This window comes from Aquarana catesbeiana, linkage group LG07 (assembly GCF_042186555.1).
Source record: "Aquarana catesbeiana isolate 2022-GZ linkage group LG07, ASM4218655v1, whole genome shotgun sequence".
Classification (NCBI taxonomy): domain Eukaryota; kingdom Metazoa; phylum Chordata; class Amphibia; order Anura; family Ranidae; genus Aquarana; species Aquarana catesbeiana.
In genome coordinates this window covers 127,485,198-127,500,299 of record NC_133330.1, presented here as the reverse complement: position 1 = coordinate 127,500,299, position 15,102 = coordinate 127,485,198, and the positions used below count along the sequence as shown (strand labels likewise).

Here is a 15,102-nt window from a genome sequence, read left to right as displayed (position 1 = left end):
GACTCCTCTGGAGTATTTGGTATGCACAGAATGGTACTGCACAGGGTATTTGGACATGCGTAGTAAGTGAGTGGAATCGCTGGTAAGGTGGGACTCTTGCAAACATATGATGGCGGGGTCCTGTTGTGAAATAAAAGTAAATAAAGCAGTCCTCTTTGTAGGGTCACATAAGCCCCTAATATTCCAGGATAGAATTGTGTCCATCCGCTTACCCATTAGCATGTGAGGGATGTAGAGATTGGCGCTCAGGATCTTCTCAGGATCCAGTTCCTGAGAAGCGAACCACTGTGCCCACTCCCAAAGGTTACCTGAGCAAGTAGGATGTAGACAGTGTTGATCGTCTGTAATCTCAGGCAATTTAATCCGAGTGATAGAGATGTAGCACAAAGTTACATAGTATAGGCACCTGCAGAGATGCAGCCCACCCAACCAGGGCTGAGAAACAAAAAAAAATTTTTAAAAAGTAAAAAACAGTCTGTCAATGACAACGATAAGTTTAGCAATCATAAACTTAGGTAGTCCCACCATTGAATTTTCGTGGGTGCCTCACAGGGCTACTGGAGGGGTAATAACGAGGGCCGGGACCCAGTGTTTAAAGTCAAAGCACAAGGTATAGTGATAGGTGCTGAGTGGTGACAATGTAAATCATTTGTGTCTCTCTAAGAGCTCCTTAACTAGTAAGGTGAGCAATAGGATTCATGTAGTGCTGGTTACGTCACATTTTCAGTCTGGTGCATGTCCTCGGTCAGCTCCTCGCAGTTGACTTTCATGACGGACGAGCAAGTTGGCAGCCATGTTTGGGGTTTCAAAGAAATGTACTGATCCATTCGCTACCACGCGTAGTTTGGCTGGGTACAGCATGAGGTAGATTAGTGGGATTGCACGCATTCTCTTTTTCACTTCTGTGAATTTTGCCCACTGTTTTTGGATAGCAGCCAAAAAATCTGGATATATCGAGACTTTGGAACCTTGTATGTCCATATCAGCTTTCTGCCTGGCTAGGCGTAGTATAATGTCTCTATCTTTGTAATGCAGGAGTTTCAGTAGGAATGGTCTGTGATTGCCCTCTGGTGGCGGTGGCCGGGAAGGCACCCTGTGTGCCCTTTCTACTGAGAAAAATGGTGTGAGATTATTCTTTCCAAAGGTGTCTGCTAACCATGTTTCAATAAACTCAGCAGGGTGTTTCCCTTCGGATTTCTCAGGCATTCTGACTATACAGATGTTTGACCTTCTCAGTCTGTTTTCCATGTCCTCAATTCTAGCTGCTGTTTCATCAGCCTTAGTGGATGTTATGTGTATTTCTTGGGTTAGGGGGGTAATTCATCCTCAATAGAGCTCACTCGTCCCTCTAAGGCAGTGGCCCTCTCCTTGATTTCCTGCATGTCTTGTCTAATATGCAGCAAGCCCTCCTTCATGCTTTTAACTTCAGTTGATAAATCCGTGATTGAAGAGCTATAGGCATGAACTGCTGTTAGAATGTCCTGTAGTGAGGGCTCTCTACTTTCCATATCTGTGGGGCCAGCAGTGTCATGGGCAGGGAGAGGGGAGGATGGATTACTCACTGTGTTCCTGGAGGTATGCGGCACCATTTTCCCAGGCACATGTTGCATGTCATGTGGAGGCTTCACAGAGGGTCCGTTTTTGGCTGTTTTAGCTGTGCAGGACGGCAAAGTTTGCTGCACAGACTTGGGGCCGTCTCATGGGCATATTGGCCGAGTTTAGCCGAATCGTAGGAATCTCTCCCTGCACGCTGCTGGAGCAGGGGTCCGCCATTATGGACTGCTCCGTCGGCGAGGAGGCTCCCTTCCTTCTTGGGCATCCCTGCTTTGTTAATGTGGCGACCGGGCATCACTGTAATAGTGGCTCCACACCGGGAGCGAAGTATCCGGTCTATTTCTGCGATGTATAGGGCTCACAACAGGATTCTGTAGGTCAGGAGCTAGTGTGAGACACTTCCTCTCACATGAACATCCAAGCCACGCCCCAGGGCAACTTCTTGAATAGAATACAATGACACATCTTTGAGAACCGGTCAACCACCATAAGGATTACTGTGTTGCCATGGGAGTTGGGCAACTCCACAATGAAATCCATAGACAGGTGGGTCCTGGGCCTTTCTCCATTGGGTAAGGGTTGTAGGAGGCCCACTGGAAGGTGTCCTGGAGTCTTAATTTGAGCACACACGGAACAGGCAGCTAGGAAGGCAGTTACATCAGCACGTAGACTAGGCCACCAGAATTGTTGGGAAATGGCCCAAACGAGTTGATTCTTACCAGGGTGGCCAGCTGCCTTGGGAGGACAGTAGTACGGAGACACTCTGGGATACTCTGGGACAAAGCAGTGGTCACAAGGTTTCTCAGGAGGAGCATCGACCTGAGCAGTAAGAATTTTGTCACCCAAAGGAGAAGTAAGACTGGTGTGAACCGTAGCCAGAATACGATCAGGAGGAATCATAGGAACCGGAACCGACTCCAACTTGGAAGTGAAGGAAAATTGTCGTGACAAGGCGTCAGCCCTTACATTCTTAGTACCGGGTAAGAATGAGACAATGTAATTGAAACTTGACAAGAAAAGAGCCCATCGCGCCCTTCTGTGAGAGATGCGTTTAGCCTCAGAAAAGAATGTGAGAAAAAATGAGAACCGACACAGTGGTACCTTCGAGGAGATGGCAATCATTTTAGCCCTGAAAGAATGGAGACAACAGCTTCATTCTTTCAGGGCTAAAATGATTGCCAACAGCTCTCTATCACCAATCTCGTAATTGCACACGGCAGGTGACAATTTCTTAGAAAAGTAGCCACAAGGATGCATAGCACTCTCAAGAGGTAGGACGTTGAGACAGAAGGGCACCAACACCAGTATCAGAAGAATCAACCTCAAGGATAAAAGGTAACGTAGGATCAGGATGTGCCAACACAGGAACAGAAACAAAGGCAGCCTTGAGACTTTCAAAGGCCCTAATGGACTCCGGAGACCAACTCTTTGGATTACCGTTCTTTCTGGTCAAATCGGTCAGGGGCTTGACCAGAGACAAGAAGTTACGAATAAACTTCCGATAACAGAGGACGTAACCCCAAGGGTCAAGGCCACTGTAGGACTGCCGAAAGTTTCTCTGGGTCCATTGAAAAAACCAGCAGTGGAAATGACATAGCCCAGGAATTTAACCTGTTCCTGATGGAACTCACACTTCTCCAGTTTACAATAGAGATTGTTCTCTCTTAATTTCTAAAGCACATGACAGACATCTGTGTGGTGGCTCTCCAGGGACTTGGAAAATATGAGGATATGTTAGAATATCAGAATTTATTAATGGTTGAGTTCTTGTGATAATTGAATTATATATATAAATATATATATATATAAATATATATATCTTCTGTGTATGGAAAAGGTGAAGTTATATAGGTTTTTATACTCATGAAAGTTTATGCTGGTTTAGGCTTAGTATGCATTTCTTGGGAGAGATTCATCTCACATATGGATACAATTTAGTGTAGACCATTTCACCTCCCCCATCGTAAGAGATAAAGTTACAATCTTTTACAAAGACACAAAGTTCTAGTATGTTAAGAATAAGCTGTTTCTTTACATTATTATATTTCTTGATTAGGATATTAATAAGAACACTGCATTTTAAATATATGTATACTGATATGTAGGATTTTATATGTTTAAAGGAAATGTATATATTGTAAGTTAAATGATTCTTAAACGATAGCTTTTCTCACATAGTTCATAGCCCCACCCTTAGGAATGTTGGAAGGAGTAATTCAAATTTCCCGGTCTTTTCTATGGGACTATAACGAACCTTTTTTAAGCCAGCCTCTATGGAAAAAGGTGGGGGTTAATTAAAGGAGTACAGACAGGCTGTGGGGAGAGGGACACTTACACTGCAGCTCTCCATCAAGACACACACACACAGATCTCAAGATATACACACAGACATATCTGATTTAAACTTTATTTTAAGAATAATCTATTTTTGTATTCTACATTTTGACATTGTTTTTGTAACATTTTGCTAATTGATCATTAAATCAATTTTGGAGGTTTTACACGAGAACTTAACAGATTTTTCTTGGAACTTTTCTCATCAATATGAATTATTGAAATATAGTTATTAATACAGTAAATAACTCGATTTCTACAGTGGCAAGCCTTTTGCCAGATTCTTTTTGTCCGAATATCGAATTTTTTTCAATAATTTCTCCTTCCGCTTGTCGAGAGGGAATATCAGCAAAAACAGTGATTATTCAGACAAGCTTTCAGGAGAAATCGAAAAAGCTAATTTTCGGCATCATTGAATTGAGCTTGGAAGGAAAAGAAACATTAGAATTGGTGAGACGTTTGCGCACGTGCAAGAAAAATCTGTTTCTTGATGATGTAATTTCCCGCCAAGAGAGGGAACGCGTGTTACATGAAGGAAGCCGTCTTACATTGGTAAGTTATGGATTTAATTCATGAATTATCCAGTGAGAGTGATTTAGAATTTAAAAATTTGTCAAAGTTTGTTAAAGATGATGAATTATGGTGTTACATGTTCAATGAATGCTTACAGGCTAATAAGAAAATACCAAAGTAAAAATTTACATTTAAGAAATTCAGCAAACAGGTTAGGAATTTGATTAAGTTAATTAAAGTTTATGATACAATGATATCAGGAGTTTCTGAAAGCAATGTAGTTGGTACAAAAGAGGAAACAAAGGACAATAGTTTATGTACTAATTGTCAGATTTTGACTGAAAGGATAGATGATTTGCAGAGTGCAATTCAAATAAAGGATATTCAGTTGTCTGAGTTACAGAATAATGTAAAGTTTAAAGCAGAGTCAAGCAAGAGTTTAGAGATTAATGTTAATGCAGACTCTATGAATGTTACTGCAGATTCTATGCAGAAGCCTTTTGTACAATATATGCGGTTTTTCAAGGTTGATGACCAGGAACATGAAGTTTTGCTTAAAACAAAAATACTGAATAAAGCTGCTGAATGCAGACGCCGTTTAGATAAAGAAAAGCAAACTGGCGTTCAGAGTGCCACGTGTAAGGCCACACCCAGAGATGGTGAGATACATGTCACAGGCAGAACTAAAGTTTCAGAGCAGACAGGAAATACTTCCCTACATACTACACAAAGGAAAACTTTGAAAGTAGAAAATACAGAACATATTTCTGAGCAATATATTCTTTCTTCTTCAAACAATAGTTTGACTGATTTGCCTTATGCTTTAGAAGTCAAACAGATCAGTACATTGATTGTTAATGACAGTTCAATCAATATGAAAAACAATGATTACTTCCATCATCATCAGGATTTAGGAAAAAAGGTTCTGAGTCATCTCCAACATTAAAATATGTGACTTCACTTTTATTAGATGAAAGTGGAAGGCCATGGTTACATGGTTTATTAAATGGCAAGAATACTAAATGGTTAATAGATTTAGGATCTAAACTCAGTTTAACTAAAAACAAATTACATGTGAATATTGATTCTCCAAAATGTAATTTAATTGGTTTCAATGGAAAAGGAAATACAGTTGCAGCTAAAGTTTCTTGTGTGAATTTCGAGATTCTGGGAATTTTAAAAGCTAAAATGGACATCTGGTGTTGCCAAAATACAGAGAATATTTTAGGCATGGATGTGATTAGTAAATTAGATTGGGTTATTGATTTAAGTAATTCTACTATATGGAAAGATTCATCTAGGCCCAAATCTAGGTTAATATGTACAATAATGTTGGAAGTATTTGTACAGCAGTCGCTGACATTTCTTCAGATCTTAATTGGCCACACACAGGAACCAATCTCGAATTGGAACAATCGGTAAGAGCACATAAAAGTCTTTGGAGTCAGAACAAAATGGATACAGGTTTGTTTAAAGATATTGAGATAGAAATTGAGGGACGAGACCCTGAACCCCAAATTCAAAATAAGTTGCCACAAGAATCAATAGGTCCAGTTTCTGACATTGTACAATCATTTTTACAACAAGGAATATTAAAGAAGGCACAATCAGTGGTAAATAATTGTATTTGGCCTATCAAGAATGCTGATGATTCGTATTCTTTATCAGTTGATTTAAGATCACTGAATAAATGCATTACAAATAACAAACCTATTGTTCCTAATTTAAATTTAATGTCACAAATGGATGCCAAGGCCAAAGTATTTTCAGTACTGGAAATTTCCAATAGTCATTTTTCAGTACCAGTAACAAACAGCTGTCATTATAAACTTGCCTTCAGTTTCAATAAAGAAACTTATGCCTTCACTAGAATAATTCCAGAAATGGAAATCAGTGACGGAATAGTGCACAAGTGCTTGGAGAAAGTTTTATCAAAATTTTCTAGACCAAAATGTATTTTCCAACATGTGGACAAAATTTTGTTGTCTACCCAAAATACAGAGGAACATGTCACTCTGTTGACAGAGTTATTTACTCTGTTACAAACAGCAGGATTGAAATTGAACACAGAGTCAGTTCAGTTAATGAAAGATAAAGTTAATTTTCTTCATATGCAAATTAGTCATGGACAGAGAAAGTTATCACAGGAAAAAGTTAGAAACATTTCTGCTATTCCAGTTCCAACATCTTACAAGGCATTATATCAATTTTTGAGTGAGGTAAATTCTTGCAAAGAGTTTTTACAGGAATACGATGATAAAGTTAAACCATTATTTGATTTCCTGAAACAAAAAGATGTTGTGTTTGGTCAATGGTCTCAAACCCATACAGATGTTTTTGAAATGTTGAAAAAAGATTTGCAGAATGCTGTTTCATTGCATACAATCGAAATTGGAATATCTATGCCTGTTTTATTGTCTACTAAGGTATCTGAGAATTCCATCTCAGTAATTTTATTTCAGGTAAAAGATGGTGAACCGAAAATAATAGGTTTTTTCTCCAGAGGTTTGACAAATATAGAAAAGACTTTTGACACAAATATGAAGCAATTAAGTGTTTATTTTGCAGTCAAAGTAACAGAAAAGATTGTGAGATCTAGGATGATCATATTACGGACACCTGATCTGTCATTAAAAATTCTTTTTAAGAGAATTCATTCAGGAGAATTATATGACAAATATTGCCCATTTTTTAAAACTTTAAAATCTAAACCCATAGAGGTAGATGTGATAACAGAACATTCTCAGCTAAATTTATTCAGAAAGCCTATAAATGGGATTGTTAGAACAAGTGCTGAGAGATGCTTTGAGACAGGATTTGTCAATAATATTAAGAATTGTTCAACAGGTCTTTCTAGGTGTTACTCAAAGAATGGTTATACTATTCAGCAAAAATTCTACAGAAAATGCTGAATTGAAAATGTTAGAAGTACAGTACAGCACGCATTACTCTGAAACATTATAGAGGAGAAGTGAATGGATAAACAATTCGCTTTTGTCTTCTGGGGTAATTTAAAATCTTTTATTTGGTTTATGAAAAATTGTATGTTAGTGCAAATAAAAAAAGTATCACGGACAGTACTCAATTTTCTCTGTTTATGAAAACAAGATTTTCTATTATGACTAAAAAAAGAGAAATTGCGTCCTGTCGTTTAAATACACAGAATAATAAATTAGAATTTAGGTCATTTTAAGAAAAATAGAGCAAAGTAAGGTAATTAGAAAAGTTATTATTAAAATATGGTTTGTATGTCATAATAAAATATTAGAATTTTGGTATGTAAAATGAATAAGTAAATGAAGGTATATTTTGCATGTATTTAAATTCTCAATAATGATACTGCATTCTTTTTAAGGATCTGACTTGTAAGTCACCAAAAGAAAGAAATTTAATATTTCTAGACCTTCCAGATGGGAACAAAATCTTGAAGTTTAAGAATATCAGTTCTGGGAGAAGAATTGACAGAAGAGATTCATTCGTTATAATTATTGTTGTCATTTTAATGTTCAATAAAGTTTTTCCAACTTTACAGAGTGCAGGAAGAAGAAGAAGAAGAAAAATTCTCGAGAACCTCTGATAAGAGAGGACATTCTAAAAACAATGGACTTTTTAGTTTTTTTGACTACTGATGAAATCATTTATCCATCAGATATATTGCAGTTTGTATATATCATTTTTTTGTGACAGGACATGTTTATTATATCAAGATGAGATATTTTTTACACATCATTTTTTACACTCATATATAGTGTATTTTCAGAGTTGAAAGGGTTAAACATCCCTACAATAGAGTCATTCTAGTTAGAGGGAACATCTGGTGTTAATTAAGACAGAGTACATTTTTCTTAAAGGTACATAAACAAGATAGGATTAACTTTACATTGTAATATGTATTTAGTTTTGAAATCATCTCACTTATATGAACAAATTGAAGTTAAGAAAATATTTTATGTTTAATTTTGACAAGGTTATTAGAAAGGTTTTATGGATTATAGATTTATGTTAAACACAATTTGGAGGAAAAATATGAAACAAATTTCTGAAGTGATATCTATATTTCAAAGTATTGTACAACAATGTTACATTTATGAATCATGAAATTAAGGGGATTGATTTATTTGGTAAAAGAAAAAGAAAATAATAAGGGTGAAAATATTTTTTATGGTATATGAAGATGAAGGGTTATGAATTCACTTTTCCTTATATAGAATCAAATTTGAAAATATATATTTACGTCAATTATCTTAAGTTCTTTGAGGATGAATGAATACGAATGTGATGCGTTTGAGGTATAAATGGATTTAGAGTTAGATTCAGATTTATTTAGATTTAAAATGATAAGATTGGTTAATCAATCATTTTGAGAGGGAAATGTTAGAATATCAGAATTTATGAATGGTTGAGTTCTTGTGATAATTGAATTATATATATAAATATATATATCTTCTGTTTATGGAAAAGGTGAAGTTATATAGGTTTTTATATTCATGAAAGTTTATGCTGGTTTAGGCTTAGTATGCATTTCTTGGGAGAGATTCATCTCACATATGGATACAATTAAGTGTAGACCATTTCACCTCCCCCATCGTAAGAGATAAAGTTACAATCTTTTACAAAGACACAAAGTTCTAGTATGTTAAGAATAAGCTGTTTCTTTACATTATTATATTTCTTGATTAGGATATTAATAAGAACACTGCATTTTAAATGTATGTATACTGATATGTAGGATTTTATATGTTTAAAGGAAATGTATATATTGTAAGTTAAATGATTCTTAAACGATAGCTTTTCTCACATAGTTCATAGCCCCACCCTTAGGAAGGAGTAATTCAAATTTCCCGGTCTTTTCTATGGGACTATAACGAACCTTTTTTAAGCCAGCCTCTATGGAAAAAGGTGGGGGTTAATTAAAGGAGTACAGACAGGCTGTGGGGAGAGGGACACTTACACTGCAGCTCTCCATCAAGACACACACACACACACAGATCTCAAGATATACACACAGACATATCTGATTTAAACTTTATTTTAAGAATAATCTATTTTTGTATTCTACATTTTGACATTGTTTTTGTAACATTTTGCTAATTGATCATTAAATCAATTTTGGAGGTTTTACACGAGAACTTAACAGATTTTTCTTGGAACTTTTCTCATCAATATGAATTATTGAAATATAGTTATTAATACAGTAAATAACTCGAATTTCTACAGGATATCATCGAAATAAACCACCACACATAACTGTAACAAATCTCGGAGGAAATCGTTAATAAATTTCTGGAAACTGCCGGGGCGTTACAAAGGCCAAAAGGCATTACGAGATACTCATAATGGCCTGTTCTGGTACGCAGCTTTCCACTCGTCACCCTCCTTAATCCTCACGAGATTGTAAGCCCCTCTCAGATCACGCTTAGTGAAAACCGTTGCTCCCTTGAGGCAGTCAAATAACTCTGTAATCAATGGGATCGGGTAGGCATGAAACAATTAAGACCCCTATAATCAATACAAGGTCTCAATTCACTGCTCCTCTTCTTCACAAAGAAGAAACCAGCACCAGCAGGAGATGAGGATTTGCGGATGAAACCCTGAGAAAGTGCATCTGCAACATACTCCTCCATGGCTTTATCCTCCAAGACTGACAAAGGATAAACCCGGCCACGAGGGGGAGTGGCACCAGGTTGAAAGTCAGTTGCGCAATCATACTGCTGGTGTGTAGGAAAACTACCGGCCTGACCTTTGTCAAAGACATCGCTAAAATCACGGTACTCTTCCGGCAGGGAGGAGAGTGAAGAGGTACACAGGACCTTGGCTACCCTCCGGAAGCATGTTTCACTGCATTGTGGTGACCAGGAGAGAACCTCAGCATGGAGCCAATCAAAAGAGGGGTTATGCCTCTGTAACCAAGGGTAACCAATAACCAGCGGAAACTTGGGAGAGGAAATCACTTGGAATTAGCCCCTACAGCCATGGACAATGGGACCGTCTCATGAGTCACATGGGCAGGCTGTAGAGGTCTCCCGTCAAGAGCCTCAATGGCAAGTGGAGTGTCATGCAGCTGCAGTGGAATCGAGTGCTTTGATACAAAGGCAGCACCAATGAACAGGCCTGCAGCCCCAGAGTCGATTAGAGTCTGTATCTCGATAGATGACTTAGCCCAAGAAAGGGTGACCGAAATCAGGGGCTTATCCTTCTGGATAACTGGGGATGACACAACACCACCTAAGGTCTGTCCATGACAGGACCTCAAGGTTCGGGTGTTCACAGGATGGGTAGGACAAGACTTCAAATAGTGACCTGTCTGGCCACAATAAAGGCATAATCTCTCCCTCCTCCTAAAGGCTCTCTCATCCACAGAAAGACGCATGAAGCCCAAGTGCATGGGTTCAGCTTCAATGACTGACTCACTACCAGGAGGCATGGGAGGTGAGGGAGGCACGGGTGGGACTGCAAAGCTTGGAGGCAAACGTACAGGAGGTGTCCGCAAGCGCTCCTTAAAAGAAAGTCTTTCTCTGAGTCTGGAGTCAATGAGGATGGCAAACGAGATCAAGCTCTCCAGCTCAGTGGATACATCTCGGACTGCTATCTCATCCTTGATGGAATCCGAGAGACCATGAAAAGAGCAGCCATGAGGGCCTCATTGTTCCAAGCAACCTCTGCTGCCAGAGTACGGAACTCAATGGCATAGTCGGCAACAGTTCTCGTACTCTGTTTGATGGAGCATGCGGGAACGTCAAATACCCTTTTAAAGGAGGCCACAAACTCAGAGTAAGGGTCCCCCAGCAGAGCCCCTCCATAAATCAGAAGTCCCCCAGCAGAGCCCCTCCATAAATCACATGTCCCCCAGCAGAGCCCCTCCATAAATCACATGTCTCCCAGCAGAGCCCCTCCATAAATCACATGTCTCCCAGCAGAGCCCCTCCATAAATCACATGTCTCCCAGCAGAGCCCCTCCATAAATCACATGTCTCCCAGCAGAGCCCCTCCATAATTAAGGAGTCCCCCAGCAGAGCTCCTCCGTGAATCATGAGTCCCCCAGCAAAGCCCCTCCATAAATCGCATGTCTCCCAGCAGAACCCCTCCATAAATCACATGTCCCCCAGCAGAGCCCCTCCATAAACCAGGAGTCCCCCAGCAGAGCCCCTCCATAAATCAGGAGCCCCCCAGCAGAGAACCCTCCATAAATCACATGTCCCCCCAGCAGAGCCCCTCCATAAATCACAGGTCTCCCAGCAGAGCCCCTTCATAAATCACATGTCCCCCAGCAGAGCCCGTCCATAAATCACATGTCCCCCAACAGAGCCCCTCCATAAATCACATGTCCCCCAACAGAGCCCCTCCATAAATCACATGTCACGCAGCAGAGGCCCTCCATAAATCACATGTCTCCCAGCAGAGACCCTCCATAAATCAGGATTCCCCCAGCAGAGCCCCTCCATAAATCACATGTCCCCCAGCAGAGCCCCTCCATAAATCACATGTCCCCCAGCAGAGCCCCTCCATAAATCACATGTCCCACAGCAGAGCCCCTCCATAAATTAGATGTCTCCCAGCAGAGCCCCTCCATAAATCAGAAGTCCCCCAGTAGAGCCCAGCCATAAATCAGGAGCCCCTCCATAAATCACATGTCTCCCAGCAGAGCCCCTCCATAAATCAGAAGTCCCCCAGCAGAGCCCCTCCATAAATCACATGTCCCCCAGCAGAGCTCCTCCATGAATCATGAGTCCCCCAGCAAAGCCCCTCCATAAATCGCATGTCTCCCAGCAGAACCCCTCCATAAAATCACATGTCTTCCGAAAGAGCCCCTCCATAAACCAGGAGTCCCCCAGCAGAGCCCCTCCATAAATCAGAAGTCCCCAAGCAGAGCCCCTCCATAAATCAGGAGTCCCCCAGCAGGGCCCAACCATAAACCAGGAGCCCCCCAGCAGAGCCCCTCCATAAATCACATGTCCCCCAGCAGAACCTCTCCATAAATCACATGTCCCCCAGCAGAGCCTCTCCATAAACCAGGAGTCCCCCAGCAGAGCCCCTCCATAAATCAGGAGTCCCCCAGCAGAGAACCCTCCATAAATCACATGTCCCCCAGCAGAGCCCCTCCATAAATCACAGGTCTCCCAGCAGAGCCCCTCCATAAATCACATGTCCCCCAGCAGAGCCCGTCCATAAATCATATGTCTCCCAGCAGAGCCCCTGCATAAATCACATGTCCCACAGCAGAGCCCCATCCATAAATCAGATGTCTCCCAGCAGAGCCCCTCCATAAATCAGAAGTCCCCCAGCAGAGCCCCTCCATAAATCACATGTCCCCCAGGAGAGCCTCTCCATAAATCAGGAGTCCCCCAGCAGAACCCCTCCATAAATCACATGTCCCTCAGCAGAGCCCCTCCATAAACCAGGAGTCCCCCAGCAGAGCCCCTCCATAAATTAGGAATCCCCCAGCAGAGAACCCTCCATAAATCACATGTCCCCCAGCAGAGCCCCTCCATAAATCACATGTCCCCCAGCAGAGCCCCTCCATAAATCACATGTCACGCAGCAGAGGCCCTCCATAAATCACATGTCTCCCAGCAGAGACCCTCCATAAATCAGGATTCCCCCAGCAGAGCCCCTCCATAAATCAGGAGTCCCCCAGCAGAGCCCCTCCATAAATCAGGAGTCCCCCAGCAGAGCCCCTCCATAAATCAGAAGTCCCCCAGCAGAGCCCCTCCATAAATCAGAAGTCCCCCAGCAGAGCCCCTCCATAAATCACATGTCCCACAGCAGAGCCCCATCCATAAATCAGATGTCTCCCAGCAGAGCCCCTCCATAAATCAGAAGTCCCCCAGCAGAGCCCCTCCATAAATCACATGTCCCCCAGGAGAGCCTCTCCATAAATCAGGAGTCCCCCAGCAGAACCCCTCCATAAATCACATGTCCCCCAGCAGAGCCCCTCCATAAACCAGGAGTCCCCCAGCAGAGCCCCTCCATAAATTAGGAATCCCCCAGCAGAGAACCCTCCATAAATCACATGTCCCCCAGCAGAGCCCCTCCATAAATCACAGGTCTCCCAGCAGAGCCCCTCCATAAATCACATGTCCCCCAGCAGAGCCCGTCCATAAATCACATGTCCCCCAGCAGAGCCCCTCCATAAATCACATGTCACGCAGCAGAGGCCCTCCATAAATCACATGTCTCCCAGCAGAGACCCTCCATAAATCAGGATTCCCCCCAGCAGAGCCCCTCCATAAATCAGGAGTCCCCCAGCAGAGCCCTTCCATAAATCAGAAGTCCCCCAGCAGAGCCCCTCCATAAATCACATGTCCCCCAGCAGAGCCCCTCCATAAATCACATGTCCCACAGCAGAGCCCCTCCATAAATCAGATGTCTCCCAGCAGAGCCCCTCCATAAATCAGAAGTCCCCCAGCAGAGCCCTCCATAAATCACATGTCTCCCAGCAGAGACCCCCCATAAATCAGAAGTCCCCAAGCAGAGCCACTCCATAAATCAGAAGTCCCCCAGCAGAGCCCCTCCCATAAATCAGGAGTTCCCCACTAGAGCCCAGCCATAAATCAGGAGACCCCCAGCAGAGCCCCTCCATAAATCATATGTCTCCCAGCAGAGCCCCTCCATAAATCAGGAGTCCCCCAGCAGAGCCCTTCCATAAATCAGAAGTCCCCCAGCAGAGCCCCTCCATAAATCAGGAGTCCCCCAGCAGAGCCCCTCCATAAATCAAATGTCTCCCAGCAGAGCCCCTCCATAAATCACATGTCCCCCAGCAGAGCCTCTCCATAAATCAGGAGTCCCCCAGCAGAACCCCTCCATAAATCATATGGGAAAACATAGGGAAGGGTTATCACCCCTGTGACATTTGTTTTGCTGTCTGTGCTCCTCTTCAGAAGATTTCACCTCACTTTTTGTCCCAATGACAAGTGTTCTTTGAAAATTTGGGGTTTTTAGTGAAACAAGGATTGGTGATAAAGCATCAGTGTAAAGGGAGAAAAGTTTTTCCCATATTAACTCTTACAGGAGAGAATTTCCCTTCCTAGGGGTAGATTTCATCGCACTTCCTGTTGTCTCCGTTTGCAAGTAGGAGTCGTTTGTAAGTTGGATGTTTGAAAGTAGGGGCCTGCCCTATATACTCAGCAGGAATTTGGGCCTTAGGTGTTGTTGTGGCCACAACACTGTAAGCCCTCACAGGGCCCTGCTGTGAAATATTAGATCAAGAATTATAATTACGCCCCTGTTGAACAGGGGCAGAAAAATTGGGCCTTTGGTGGTGGTGCTGGTGCCACAACACTGTAAGTCCTCACAGTTACTCTTGGTGGGCGCAGAAACGGGCCCTGCTGTGAAATATTAGATCAAGAATTCTAATTACATGTCCCTGTTGAACAAGGGCAGAAAAATTGGGCCTTAGGCACTGGTGCAGGTGCCACAACACTGCAACCCCTCACAGATACTCTAGTTAGAGCGCAGGAACTAGCCCTGCTGCAAAGAATTGCATCAAAAATTGTAATTACAGGCCCCTGTTAAACAGGGGCTGAAAAATTGGGCCTTAGGCACTGGTGGCGGCGCCCAGAATCAAAAATGTTCTTACAAGCTATCACCATGATCATTGAGGAGGAAGAGGATAATTACTCAGCATAATAGGCTAGTCACTCAGCATCAGCATAGGCAGTCTTTGAAGGGATCTGTCATTTCAAAAAAAAATTATTCGGTTAC

General features: G+C 41.9%; 1 long non-coding RNA gene across 1 annotated transcript; it reads left to right on the top strand.

Moving 5' to 3' along the window:
* Nucleotides 1–3,381: 3,381 nt before the first annotated feature.
* Nucleotides 3,382–9,535, top strand: LOC141103268 (uncharacterized). The gene is made up of 2 exons (XR_012235278.1): nucleotides 3,382–4,440; nucleotides 7,757–9,535. It is a non-coding gene; the product is annotated as an uncharacterized lncRNA (long non-coding RNA).
* Nucleotides 9,536–15,102: the final 5,567 nt, after the last annotated feature.